We start from the raw sequence: 14,739 nt of genomic DNA, 5'->3' as shown, positions 1-14,739 counted from the left end.
GCTCCTGCCACTGTGCACTGCCGGTCTGGAGGGCATGGGAGTAGGCATGTACCCCTGGATCTGTGAGGGCAGGTGGCTGGGTCTAGCCACCCGGAACGCAGCCCAGCCCAGCCCACCCCATGCAGATCCAGGGACATGTGCCCACTCCCATGCCCGTGCCCTCCAAATCGGAGGCTTCTGATTTGATTTGAACCATTTAATTGGTCTCCTGATTTGATTTGGATTCGGAGATTCAGCTGCTGAATCTCTTCCGAATCAAATTGGCTACCCTAGTGCTTGGCACCAGTACACTTCCCTCTAGCTAGTTAGTGGGTGGTCAAGTCACAGGGCTGGATCCTTGGCATGGTCTATCTTGACATTTTTTTATTTGATGTCACTGGTAGTATGTTGACTTGCATAAGCTGCAGGTCTGGGCCCTTATTTGTCTTGGTAATTAATGTTTAAAGCGAAACGGGTCACCTAAATAATGAATAGCTGTTTGTAACAATTCAGTGGACAAAGACGTACGTCAGCTCTTCATTTCAAATTCTGTTATGAATTGCTACTTTGATCAACCTTAATTTTCCTGTATGAGTATAAATGGAAGAATAGCCAAGGAGAACCAGTTGAATAACTTTTAAAGTTGGCACTAAGCTTTGGGTTTATCATTTAAATGACATTTGAAAGTAGACATTTTCATATGTTAGATGCAACTCTTCAGTCATGCTTTGTGAGTGAGTAGCCCTGAGGAGTTTTGGATTTGAAGATGTTGAGCAAATGTGAAAATAACAAAAGGAAGTAGAATATAGTGGAATTTTAGGCTTAGTCCTATAAATTGTGCTTATAGGAGTACTTCTGACTTGCATGAGAAGTGCCAAAGAAGCCAATAACTGTAAACAAACTCAATGGAGCCTATGATTTGGATAGGGATGACCCAAGTAGGACCTAACATTCAGAAGGGAGGGGTTTTCTGAACAGATCTGATAGTGGAACCATGGCCTTCGAGTCACTGCCTAAAGATTTTAGTCTTAATTCTGTGTCATGGATAGCACTGAGTATGTTGTCAGTGCTTAAATTCTAACAACCCCAATTGGTCCTCTCTACTCTAATGCTCAAATGTAAAAACAGCAGGGGATAAACTGTAAAAATAAATTACATAAAAAACATTGGCAAATGGTTTATTTTTCAGTTCCACAGCCAATTTAATTTAAGCAGATCTTTGATCATCCCGAATGCTGTTGGTACATGTTAATGGGCAGCATTAAATAAACGTGCAACTGCCACAAATCTTGTCAGACTCCAGCAGAAATAATGGTGTATTTTATTGTCATCTGTGGATGAGGGATCAGGCCTTTCTGAACTAGCTTCCAATAGCTGGAATATTGGGAAGCAACCTTGGCTTGTTTAGTCTAGCCAAATGAAGGCTGAGAGCAGATATAATTACTTCCTATCAATATATCATAGACCTAAACACCAGGGAGGGATGATGAGCTACTTAAACTAAAAGACAACGTTAGCATGAGAATACATCCTCATGAATAAATTTAATCTGGAAGCCATACAATAGAATTTCTGAAATAGCCTTTCAATAGGACTATCAGAGATGGGAAAACTAACTAGGTTTTAGATGCAGCTTGCTGATCTTATGGCGGATGTCATATGATGTATTTGCCAACAATAGCACGTAGTGGACTTAATGACATCGAGGTTCCTTTTAAACTTGAGCTCATATTAATATCTTGTATTTCATGTAACCAATCTATAAGAACAAATTACCTTGAGGAATGAAATATAGATACTCTGATATTTGTTTTAGATAATATATTACTTGACACATCCTTCCTTTTAAAACACACCCTGAACAAGAATGATTATCCAGAAGTTAAGGAGAACTCACTGATAACTTTCAAGGCTCTGATACTTAGAGGGCCCTTAGAAGTGGATAATTGAATTAAATCTCTTCTGCTCCTGAAACCCAATTTTCATCTATTTATTATTGTAGTCTACTTGCTAGTGTGGATTCTTGACTAACAGCTTACCATCTATTCTGTAGTTTAGTTCCATCCTGACTGGAAACTTGTTGATAGTCAGATGTAGCACTGAAGTAAGGCATACTGAGAGGTGTCGGAGCAATGACACAGCCTTGCTTAACTCCCATCTTAACCGCAAAGGGACCTGTGATAGATTTGTTACTGAGAAGGACTGTATGTGTACCATGATGGACTTAGCTGGTAGGAGAAAATATTATTTGGCTGAGTAAATATTATTTGGGGCACTGACCCCTGTTCCTCCCTCCTGCAGGGCCATTGTGAGGTGGGCACATGTGGGTGCTGTATGTGGTGACAGACAGCGCGTGGTGGAGGTGCTGGGCTCAGTGCTGTTGCAGTGGTGCTGAAGCAGTGGAGCCATGTGGGGTGCTGACCTGGCTGCATGCTGAGCAGCACTGGGTACTGCAGGATGGTAGTGCCTTAGTGCTGCTGCTGTTGCTGGCTACTATAAAACTAGTTTTTGTTGGGCTAAGCTCCATTAGCCCTGGTCTTCCACCATCTATGATCATGGAGCAGGCAAAGACTCTTGTGAGGTTAAAGGCAGCTATATAGAGAGGCCATGTTGTTCTTGGCATTTTTCCTGCAGTTGGTGAGCTGTGAAGATCATGTTAGTTGTGTCTCCTGATGTCCTAAACCCACACTGAGATTCCTGGAGAAGCTCTTCAGCAAGTGGAAGGAGATGATTCAGGAGGGTTCTTGCAATTATCTTTTCTGTGGTGGACACCAAGGCAATCCCTCTGTAATTTCCACAGTTGGACTTGTCTCCTTTCTTGAAGATTTTCACAATCATGGCATCTTAAGGACCATTCCAATTCCTTAAGATGGAAGTATGGAGCTGTGATATGAGCTCCTCTTCCCCTTGCTTGAAGATTTTGGCAGGGATTCACTCAGTGCCTTGTCATTCTTCATCTGCTTGATGGGTTTCCACACCTTGTCGAGGGTTGGAGAGATCTGCATCTACCCATGGGTGTTAATGGCTCCCCTTTCCTTGATCAGATCTCCTTCATCCTTAGTGCTCAAGGGGGTTGGTCCCTGAGTGCTCTGAATGTGGATGGCTTTGGTGACACTGAAAGAATACACACGTTATGGATGTCAATGAGATGTTCAATCTCTTCCCCCTTGTCTTCCTACCATCTGTTCTTCATATTGTGGGTCCTCCTTTGGAACTCTGTTTTGGCCTGTTGGTGATTCAGTTTCTTTAGCTTGGAGTTGATGTTCTGCCAAGCACAAAAGGCCTTGCGCTTGTAGTCAATCAACTCTTGGATCTCCCGGTCATTCTCATCAAACCAGTCTTGATGTTTTCTGGTAGAGAAGCTAAGTGTCTCTTCATAGGCACTGATGATGATGGACTCAAGTGCTGCCGACATTCTCTCACGGCTGCTGATTGGAATTTGCCAGGTTTTTTTTTGTTGATGCACTGGTGGAAGAGGTCACTTGGTTGGGTCCTTGAGCAATGCTGGCACTCATTTTCCATCTGATCTTCTGCTGCAGCCATTGTTAGGGAGCTAGTTTGAGTGATGTAACTAAGTGGAACAACTGTCAGCTCCTAGCATAGCTCAGGTGATATGGATATCTTTGTGTCCTGAGCTTGAACAGTAATGTAGTTGATTCCAAGCCAAAACCAATTTCACCCCAAACTCAATCACTGAGCTACAGTATTCTGATGGTGCTGTAGTCTGTGCTTACTCAGAAGCAGACCTTCTGGCAATCATCAGTGTCTTTACCAAGGCATACAAGAAAATGGGACTGATGGTTGACATTTGGAAGACTACAGCCCTCCATCAACAAGCTCTTAATGAAGTCCCCAGCTCCAGTTATTCAGATTCATCGTGAGACTCTGGAGAATGTTGAGTATTTCTCATACCTCAGAAGCCATTTCTTGCAGAAGGCTGACATCAGTGAAATCCAGCATTGCCTCAAATGTGCAAGTGCAGCCTTTGGATGCTGGAGGAAATGGATGTTCAAAGATCACAGCATCGGATCCGAAACTAAGCTCATGGTTTATAGCAGTCATGATTCCCACCTTACTGTACATAGCTGAGATGTGGACAACACAAAGGAGACACCTCAAGTTGTTGGAGAAGTACTGCTATCAGCACTGCCTGCAGAAGATCCTTCAAATTCAGTGGGTAGACAGACACCCCACCATTAGCATCCTTTTGCAAGCAAACTTCAAGGTGACGGTAATCTGATATTAACTTTACTGGGCTGGCCATGTCATGTGGATGTCTGACTTCAAACTCCTGAAGCAAGTTTTATTCTCCCATCTCAGTCAAGGTGTACGCTCAGGAGGAGGCCAGAGAAAGCACTTCAAGGATGTTTTGAAGGCCAACTTGAAAAAAATGCAACTTCGACATTAACTCATGGAAGACTATTGCCTAGAACTGCCCCAAATGGAGGAAGAGTCTGCTGCAATAGTCCAGAAAAATCTGTTGCAAAAATCTCAGCATGGGCAACTGGTGCCTCCCGAGTCTGGGGGGTACCAGACCACCAATGGAAGGGAGGAGAGTCCCCCACAGCCAATCGCCAACTGGAGTGGGGGTCCCTCAGGGGTTCATTGTATGCACATGCACCCCCTACGTGTTGCCAATGGATCTCAGTACTTTCATCTCAGCACCTTGAAACCTTATTATGGCAACAGCAAATGGAAAAGCGGGAGTGGCAGAAACAGTGTGTCATGGACTGTATCAAGAGTCTGGAGCTAACCACGCTGTGTGGGAACACATGCTTGAGTTGCAGCAAAGCCTGTTGATCCCCGATTCCTGATTCCAGTGCTTTATAGTTTTCTCTCATGGAAGGCTTAATGGAGAAATAATTACAACCTGAATGACATGTCTCAGTACTTTCTTAATAGGGGAAGACATGTTGGCTTCGGAGATAAATAAGAGGTTAGGAGGAAAAAAATAAAATAGAGCAAAGGATTTAACCTAGACAAACTGAAGTGCTTGAGAAGGTTTTTCGCTTAGTTCATAACCTCAGGAAGTCAGGTGTTCCATTAATTTGCAGGCAGGTACTGTACCAGTAATGAAATTGCAGGTTTCCTTACTTTGTACACTAATCTGCCTTAACCTGAGATATGGTGGGAACATCTCCAAATGTGAGAGAGCATGGCAGTTTCCTTTTCCTTTTATTCCTTGAACTCTCTTCCGAGACTGCAAACAAAGAAACTGTACACATTCAGGTTTTGGGTTTTTTAGCTGGAGTTGACATTGACCTATGATGAATGAGAGAGACCACCACATTTTTGTAGACATAATATATAGAATGTAATATTTTTGTAGAAGAGTTCTTTTTCTTGTATGTTTCTGAACTACATACATTATGATTCTCTGCATCCTTTTGCATGATTTATTAACCATGCCAAGAGGCAAAAGCGTTGAGAGGTTAGCAGTTTGTGACTTAGGTCTTTGATTAGCATAAGTTAGGGGTTTTTAACCTTTTTGGGTTAGTATACCTGAGTGGCTGGTCAAGAAGGAAGGAGTCCCCCGGTGGCCAGTCAATAAGCAGTGGGGGTGGGAGGGTGGAGTCCCCCAGTGGGCAATTGGTGACCCAGGGGGGAGGGTTCCCCCACGGCCAATCAGCGAGCATGCTGACAGAAGTGTTGCCAGCACAGTGGCAGCGGTGGTGGTGCCTGCTGCTGAGCACCCCCATCGGCCATCCCAGGTACCCCAAAGGATACATGTGCCTCCAGTTGAAAACCCCTGGCATAAGTAGCAATCCTTGTGTCTTGTCCAGCTCTTAAGTTTTTTTTTTTTTTTTTGGCAAAAATATATATTCTATATAAATAAATAAATAAATAGATTCACACCTATACTTTAACTGTCCTGTCTCATGACCAACACAGTTCACTTACAGTCCATAACACACATCTACAGTGAATTGTCATCATCCCCATCACAGTAACCACGCCTGCATGTCCACTGCCATCTCCTTTATCTGCTACAGGAAATACAAACTGCCTCTGTGCCATTTCCTCTCCCCTCCCCTTCCTTATTCCCACCCCACCTTACAACCTCTGTTTCTTTCCCCAGTCCTGTCACTGCTTTGTCATCTTGTCTTTGTTGTCCTCCTTCTCCTTGCCATCCTTGTCATACTCTTCCTTCTTGTCATTGTTGTTGTCCCCTTTCTCCTCATCATTGTACTCTCTGTTGGTCTCATTTTTGAACAGTCGGTGCCAGTCTCATCTGTTCTATGTGTTCTCCATTGTCTTCTCCCCGTCATCTTCTTTCATCTTCCTGTAGTACATCTGTGGCTTGCTCACTCCCATTCTGATGCAGACTTTGACTGGGAGTTTAGTGTGTCTGTACATAAGCAGGTTCCTGGTCTTCCACAGAGCATTCCTGAAGCAGGAGATGAACCAGTCAAAGTGGGTTGTTGGGCTTCCTTGCTGCTTGGTCAGGTAGCTGAACAGCACTACCTACCTGCTTAGGGTTTTGTTGGGGTAGCACTGCTTTTCCATCTCCTATGTTGGGGTAGCACTGTATAGGGTTGTAGACCCCAATGAATGGATGTCCTGTGAGTTGATGATGTGAGGAAGAGCTCTTCTACCCTGTACAGTAGACCCCTGATTTACATGAGTATTGTGTTCCAGGGGAATTTTGTGCAAGTCAAATTCGCGTAAGGTGGGATGACTTTCCCCATAGGAAATAATAGAATAGTGAGGGGTTGCATACCCCAGACATACCTTAGTCATAGCTTTTTTTCCCCCTTTCTTGGTGGAATCAGCTTTAGGAGGCATGTCTCGCATCTCACCTATGTACCTTGAGATGCTGCTACTACAATGGTGGCACAGCTCTGCTTGATTCCACCTGCAAATCTTGTGAGGCATTTGTGTATATATGTGAATCTTGCGAGCATTCACGTATATACATGAATGATGCGCATCTCAAGGGGCATTTTCCAGTCTGGACCCTAATAAAAAATTGTGTAAACGCGAGACATGCGTAAGTCAGAATCGTGTAAATTGGGGGTCCACTGTATAAATAACCAGCAGTGGTAACCCGGTTCTCTCCTGCCACAACTTGATGGAACTTACAATCTTTGGGAGGTGTTTCTCTGTACAAGGTTAATTATACTGATATCTGACTTCTTCCTTCTGGGGCTCCAACCTTCCTTTACACCTGAACCATTCACCAGCTAGATATTAATTTACGATGGACAATTGTTGTATCTTTGGGAGTATTCCTGTTTAACCTCTTTTCTTTAATTCTAGGTTTTTCTTCTAGGTTTTAGTATGGACAAAATGGCCACTGCACTCTCAGTGGAGGGTCCATGCACCACAAAGTTGTTGAGCGCAATGACTGCTTCAAGACAACTTGTCAGGTAAGTATTTACTTGCACTAGACTTGGAATGCAGTGTTCCCTCTGTGTTTTTCTTCCTTTCTACTTCCAATCCAAATTTCCCTGAGTCAGGGCTTGACTCTGCCTAATATCCTCCTCTCTATGGGAAGCACAACTTAATTCATTAACAAAAGAAAAAAAGTCTAATTGCAGCTAGGCAATTCCTCAACTTCACTATCATCTAATTAAATTGGTCAGTACTGAGACCCTTCTTTTCTTTCTCTGACTCATTTTCAGCACTTCACAGGTGACATTTTATCACAACATATGTAAATACAAAATAAAGAAATAAAGAAAAGGTTTCCCAGCTGAGTTTCTCTGTAAGTTGTGAGGCTTGCTGCCTCTGCAGCTTGGTCCTGGCTCTGTCTCTTCAGCTGGCAGATGCTTCCAAGTACCCCTCTTATCGTTTTGAGCTCCTCTGAGCTCTGAGACCATAATCTGGTCTTCTTCCCCATTCCTGGGGTGTCTCAGTGGTGTTCAGAGAGAAGCAGTTGGACATGCCAACTCTCCCTCTCTCTTTTTCTCTACCTGTCTCTGGACCAGAAATAGGGTTCACCACTTGGGGAACGCCAACTGGCAACTGATATAGTCTCCCGCAGCTGCTTCACCTCCAGTGTTTTGGATAAGTCCTTTCTGGGTTCTTTCTTTTTGTTTGAAGAGGCAAGGGAAGCCTCTTTACACCATGTCACCACTGGGACAAGTATGATTACTCTTTAAGGTTTTGCTATTACTTTCGAGGTAGGAGTGAAAGCTTTGCTCTAAACTGATGATGAAGACTACCCCAAGTAAATGTTCCTGGATGTGATGCTAGCCACACAACTCCACTGTGTATCATTGGCAGGCCTTACCCACATTAGTCTGATGGGCTACTAGGCTTAGGTGATTTTTTTTCCTTCACTTTACTATGTCTAGGTAAATTATTCTCCATGCCAAACCCTTAGTAATCAAAACTAGAATTCCCTCAAAATAGTGTTGCTTAGGCGATTATATTTTCCCCAATCCCCTTTATTGGAATCTCATATTACCTCTTCCCATTTCCAACAACAATTTAGCACTGACATATTACACATGCCTAAATATTCTGTTCTCTCCTAGCTGCACCATTAATTGTTGATTATAATTATTAATAATAATATAATTGTTAATAACAACAACAACAACAAAAACATAATAGTTAATCATAATTCCCCACAGTTATGTATGTTGGGAATATCTAATAAATTCAGCATGTACAACATGGAGCCCAATCTCATACCAACTGAAGTCAATGGGCACTTTTTCACTGAATTACTTCAGTGGACCATTGGCCAGTCAAAGGTGAGCTAGATGGATCAGGGGTTGGTAATGAGATATACAACCTTTAACCCAAGAAAGCAGTAGCCTGAATCTATCTCAGTGTGGATACTGGGGAAGCTGATGCTATCTGATGGCTGTTTGATAGCCTACATAAAGCCAGGTAGTGCTCTCGTGCCTGTGAACAAGTATTCATATACCTGGTCATGAGAACTCGCGGTGCTTGGGTGAGGTGCCAGAAGACTGGAAAAGAGCTAGTGGGATCCCAATCTTCAAAGAAGGAAGGAAGGAAGGAAGATCCAGGGAACTACAGGTCAATCAACCTCATGTCCATCCCTGGAAAGATCCTGGAGAAAATTATCAAGGGATCCCTTAGTATCAAGCTAGCAGAAGGCAACCTTCTGAATGCCCGCCAACATGGCTTTGTCACTGACAGGTCTTGCCTGACCAACCTCATCACCAATGCCCAGGTGACACATTGCCTCGATAATAGAGATGAGGCTGATGTTATATATCTCAATTTCAAGAAAGCCTTTGACTTGGTCTCCCATGATGTCCTCATGGTTAAGCTGGGGAACTGCGGCTTCGACCCTCTCATGGTCTGATGGCTGGGGAACTGGCTCTGGGCTTGGACCCAATGAGTACTAGTTGATAGGAATGAATCAATGTGGTACAAGGTGACCACTGGAGTCCCTCAGGACTCAGTTCCCAGGCCAGTACTCTTCAACATCTTCATTAATGATCTGGATTCCGGCATCACGTGGACTGGTAAAGTGCGCAGGAGACACCAAACTATGGGGGAAGGCGGCTACACTAGAAGACAGGCTGGGGATACAGACCAACCTGGACACCCTTGGAAGGTGGATGGACCAAAACCTGATGGCATTTAATGTAGAGAACTGCAGGGTGCTCCATCTTGGGAGGAACAACCAGCATCGTACTTATTGGCTTGACAATGCTACGCTTGCTAGCACCATGACCAAAAGAGACTTGGGGGGTCTTGAATGACCGCAAGATGAACATAAGCCACCAATGCGATGCCAGGGCCAGCAAAGCTAACCAAACTCTGGCATGCATCCATTGATGCATCTCTAGTAAAACCAGGATCGTCATCCTCCTGCTTTACTCAGCCTTGGTGAGGTTGCAACTGGAGTCCTGCATTCAGTTTTGGGCCCCCCAGTTCAGGAGGGATGTGGATAGGCTTGAGAGAGTCCAGAGGAGTCACCCACATGATCAAAGGCCCAAAGAGCAAATTTTGTGAGGAGAGGCTGAGGGGCATGGGACTCTTCAGCCTGGAGAAGAGAAGGCTCACGGGTGACTTGGTGGCAGCCTGTAAGTACAGAAGGGGAGTGCATTAGGATCTGGGAAAATCATTTTTCACCAGAGCTCTCCAAGGAATAAAAAGTCCTATGGCCACAAACTCCTAGAAGGCCGATTTTAACTTCTTCACAGTCCAAGTGTCCAGGGTCTGGAAGAGACTCCCCCCAGAGGTGGTGAAAACACCAGAGGCTGTATGAAACAGCAGCATTCTGCTTCGATTTCCATTTCAATGTTTTGATACAACAGTGTTTTGTTTTGAGTTTTGTTTCATTTCAAAAGCACTGTTCCGTTCCGTTTTGTTGAAATGGTTTCGCTGTTTTGATGTTTTGCCCATAGGCTATAATGAGGAATCACAAAACAGCCTATAACCTTGTCATTTCTTGCCTGATTCTGATGAAACTTGCAGGGATGGTAGCCCCTTCTACAGGCATGAAACCTACCAAGGAGATAGGTGAAGGGGTTTCTAGGAAACTGCACCTCAGGCTGCTGACAAGCAGGAGCCAGGGAGCAGGAGCAGCGTCCAGTGACCCAGCAGTTAGATCAGGGCCCACACTCCTGGGAGCAGAGACCTCACAGCCCTCCCAGAGGTGTGGGTGGGACCCCGATCTGCCTGCCAGATCATAGGTTGCTGCTTCTGCGGCCTGGGACCCAGCACTGGGGAACCAAGCTTGGCTGGGGGAAGTGCATCCTCCAGCTGGGCTGAGATCCCAGCCCTCTGCTTCCTCCAGCTGGCTGAGTTCCCCAGCGCTGCGAGGGTCTGGGAACTCAGCCAGCTGGAGGAAGTGCTTCCCCCAGCCCAGCTGAGTTTCCCAGTGCTGTGAGGGGCTGGGAACTGAGCCCGGCTGGAGGAGACACTTCCCCCAGCCTGGTTGAGTTCCCCAGTGCTGCGAGATATTGGGAACTGAGCCTGGCAGTGGGAGGCACTTCCCCCAACTGGGCTTAGTTCCCAGTGGCTTGCAGCCCTGGGGAACTGAGCCCAGTGTGGGAAAGTGCCTCTCACCACTGGGCTCAGCTCCCAGTGGCTTGCACGCCTATGAAACTCAGCCTGGTGGTAGGAGGTGCTGGCTCTGCCCACCTTCTGCCACCGGGCTGAGGCACATGGGAGTGCAGCCCTGACTCTCCCCTGTCTCCTACCACCTTCTTGGCTGCTTTGAAATTTGAAACATTTTGAAACTTTTCAAATGCTTTGACTGGCCCTGTTTCGTTTCGAGGCTGTTTTGAAGCCCTTCGTTTCATTTCGATTTCACTGTTTTGAGCTCGAAACAAGCTGAAACAATGTCGAAACGAAACAGCCGGTGAAGTTTTGCACGGCCTAGCAAGCACCTACTCTGGACTCATTCAAATAGTGTTTGGATGTTTATCTTGCTGGGATAACTGATCCCTGCAGACTTCCTTGCTTGTGGCAGGGGGTTGGACTCAATGATCTCATGAGGCCCCTTCCAGCCCAATATCTATAAAATCTATATCACAAAGCCACCATCATAATTGCCATCTTTGCTAGCAGTAGTAAAAGGAGAAGTTTTATTGTTACTGATGTAGCTTTTCTATGCATATTCTTCCATTTTCCAGGGATGGCCATCTAGTATCTTTTATAGATCTATCAAAAAGGAAAATATAAAATATATAAAACATGCACTGAGCAGTTACAAATACTCCATCAAAATTGTAGTTTCCAGTACGATATGTGCAGTATTATGATTTTAATAATTATGGGCCAGGAAAAATGAAGAAATAAATACAATTTTAGAATTTAATAGTTGCAATTGTTTTCTCCAGAGGCAGAGGGGCTATCGGTGTGGTAAAAGAAAGGTAAGGATTAGCAATCTCTGCGATAAAGTTTCAGAATATTTATAAACATAGAGAGCATTCCTCTCCTGTTTCCTATGCAATTCCCCTGACACCCAGTGGATCTCAAGGATATTATGTATTTCTCAGAAGTATATTCAAGTTGTATCAATAAAGACAATATGAAATTGGCTTGCCAATATTCAGGCACATACATTCTCTGAATTTCAATTATTAAGCAAGGGATACTAAGGAAGTTACAATTGAACACTTGAAGAGTTGTTTTTTATATACCTTGATAGCTGTGGAGCATGTGCCAAGTTAAACCTGTGGACTGGCCTCGCACCACTCATATGGTCCATAGGGCCAAAAGGTTGAGCACTACTGCTCTAACCCAGAACCTGGATGTGCTGGGGATTCTGGTGTGTGTCTTCATGGAGTGGAAATTTGCAGTCCACTAGCTACTCTATATGAATTCCCTGTGTGGATAGTCATTATGTATTTGTATGATATAGTTACCTTAGACTAAGTGAGCATGCCCACATCAGAGTTAGTGCAGAATAGCTACTGCTCTGCAAATTCCCACTCTGGCTTACTGACCACAAACTTCCCGGAGTAGACGAACCCTGAGTCTCTTCATTCCTCTGGGCTAGGAACAGACATTACACATAAACTGGTTTAAGTGATCAGAAACTGGTTTAAACTTGTAACAGAACAGATGTTCAGTGCACATAAACCAGTTTGAAAATGGCTAAAAGTGGTTTGAGATAAACCTGGTTGGATATGGTATCAGACTTAACTAATTTGGGTCAAACCAGTTTATGCAATGTCTGTCCCAGACCCTTTGCTGGTTTAAGCTAAAGTAGACACCCCCAGCATGCTCTCTGGGCTGGGTGGGACTCTCCCCTCTGCTCTTCCCCATGTTCTCCTCCACCCCCCCTTCTCACTACTTGCTGCCTAAGTAGAGATCCCTTCTATGTTTCTTCCATAGCACGGACTGTAGCCGTAGGGCTCTGCGAAATTTTGCTGAGTGTTTAATTTCAAAGCTGTTTTGATGCCTTTTGAGTTCAAAACAGCAAAATCAAAATGAAACAAAAAGCACTGAAATGGCTTCAAAACGAAATGAGGGCAGTCCAAAACATTTCAAAAGTTTCAAAACGTTTTGAGTTTTGAAGCAGCTCGGTGGTGGGAAGCAGAGGACTACCCGGGCTGTGCTCAAAGTCGCTCACAGCCCCATGTAGCTCAGCCCGGTGGCGAGTGCAGCTCTGGCTCTCCCTGCCTCCCACTCCTGGGCTGTGCTTTGTGGGGCTGGCAGAGCCAATCAGAGTGCAGTGCCAGCTCTGCCCACCTCCTGCCACTGGGCAGCACTCCGATCAGCTCCACCAGCCCCATGGAACTCAGCCTGGTGGTGGGAGGTGGCCAGAGTTGGCGCTGCACTCCACTTCCTGCCACTGGGTTGAGTTCCATGGGGCTGCAAGCCACTGGGAGCTGAGCCCAGTGGCAGAAGGAGTGTGAATGGAGCCCCAATGAAGCCAGGTTTTGGGACAGTCAGAGCCTGCTGGGTCATCCAGAGGATCGGTGTGGGGGAGCCAAAGGAGGGAAACCTGCCCTGGCTCCCCCGCAGTGCGTGTGGCAGCGGGGAGCCGGAGATCCCCACCACCTGGACAAGCCACCTGTGGTCCTGTCCTGCTCCTCGCTGGGGCCCTGCAGCTGCACATTGCGGCCCCAGCCCTGCCTAGCTTCCTCCGTACAAGGGCCTTAATCCCTTTCTCCCCCACTTACCTGCTGGAGCTGCTCTGCAGGCTCCTTGAGCCCAGTGCATGTCTCTGCAGATGGCACCCCCTGTCTTCTACCTTCCTCCCAACAGATATTTACCTGGGCTGGGGTGTCAGTACAGGTGCCCTGCTGCCTGCTTAAACAAATAGCTATTTCAATTATTCAAACTGGTCAAGTGTTTCCACTGCACATGCGCCATTGGGGCAGCAGGGAAATTGCCCCAGGGTGCCTTACTGCGCATATGCATAGTGGACTGGACCAGCCTGCATAATCAAGACATGATTGATCAGGTCATTTTGAAACTGGTGGGGAGGCATCCAAGCACCCCAAATTGACCAGCTGCTGTAAGTCCATACACAGCATTAATGCACTTTAACACCTGCATGTGTAGATGCCAGCCTATTCCCACTTACTACGCAGTAAATTTAAGTTGGCATAAATGCATGTGTAGACATGCCCAGTGTCTTCCTCTTTTCTTGACAGTGCCTCCCAACTTCATGTCATCAGCAAATTTTATCAGTGCACCAGACCTTTATTTTGTGCTAAGGTCATTAAAAAGACTATAAATGAAGTTGACCCTGAGACTGAGCCCTGAAAAACTCCACTACTACCTCCCTCCAGCCTGATCCTTCCCTTTTTCAGAATAAATTATTGTCATCTCTTGAGCCAGCTCTTTACCCACCTTTATTATTCTTCTGTATTTACCCTAAATTCCACACTTTCTCTAGCACCTGTACTGGGTTGTGCAGTGGTTGCTGGGGTTCATCCACCTGGAGGCAACTGAAGGATCAGGGCTTCTAGAATGGATTTTCAAAAGTGCTCAGTATTGGTCTAATTCTGCTCCCACTGATACCAATGCAATGAGAGTTCCACTCTCAAGAACATCTAGCTTACTTCAACAGGAGCACAATTAAGCCCGTACAGGGTGCCATAGAAAATTTCCCCATTTTAATATTTTTTTCAAAATGGTGCAAGTGCCAGTCCATTTTTAAGAGTAAAATATTTAGTTTCTTTTTGTTGAAGCTGTCAAGGAAGTATGGAAAACTACATTAAAACCAAATTATAGTGTTGGCTACTCTCTCATTTAGAAAACAACATGATGACTTCAATCATTTTTAGTTAAAACTTGCATCACTTGCTTCTGAACGGGAGACGCATACATAAAGTTAATTGATGGGCTGTGGTTATAGAAAAATCC

Source organism: Gavialis gangeticus, unplaced genomic scaffold, assembly GCF_001723915.1.
Source record: "Gavialis gangeticus isolate Ggan-Ray unplaced genomic scaffold, GavGan_comp1, whole genome shotgun sequence".
Classification (NCBI taxonomy): Eukaryota; Metazoa; Chordata; order Crocodylia; family Gavialidae; genus Gavialis; species Gavialis gangeticus.
Note: the sequence above shows the minus strand (reverse complement) of the source record.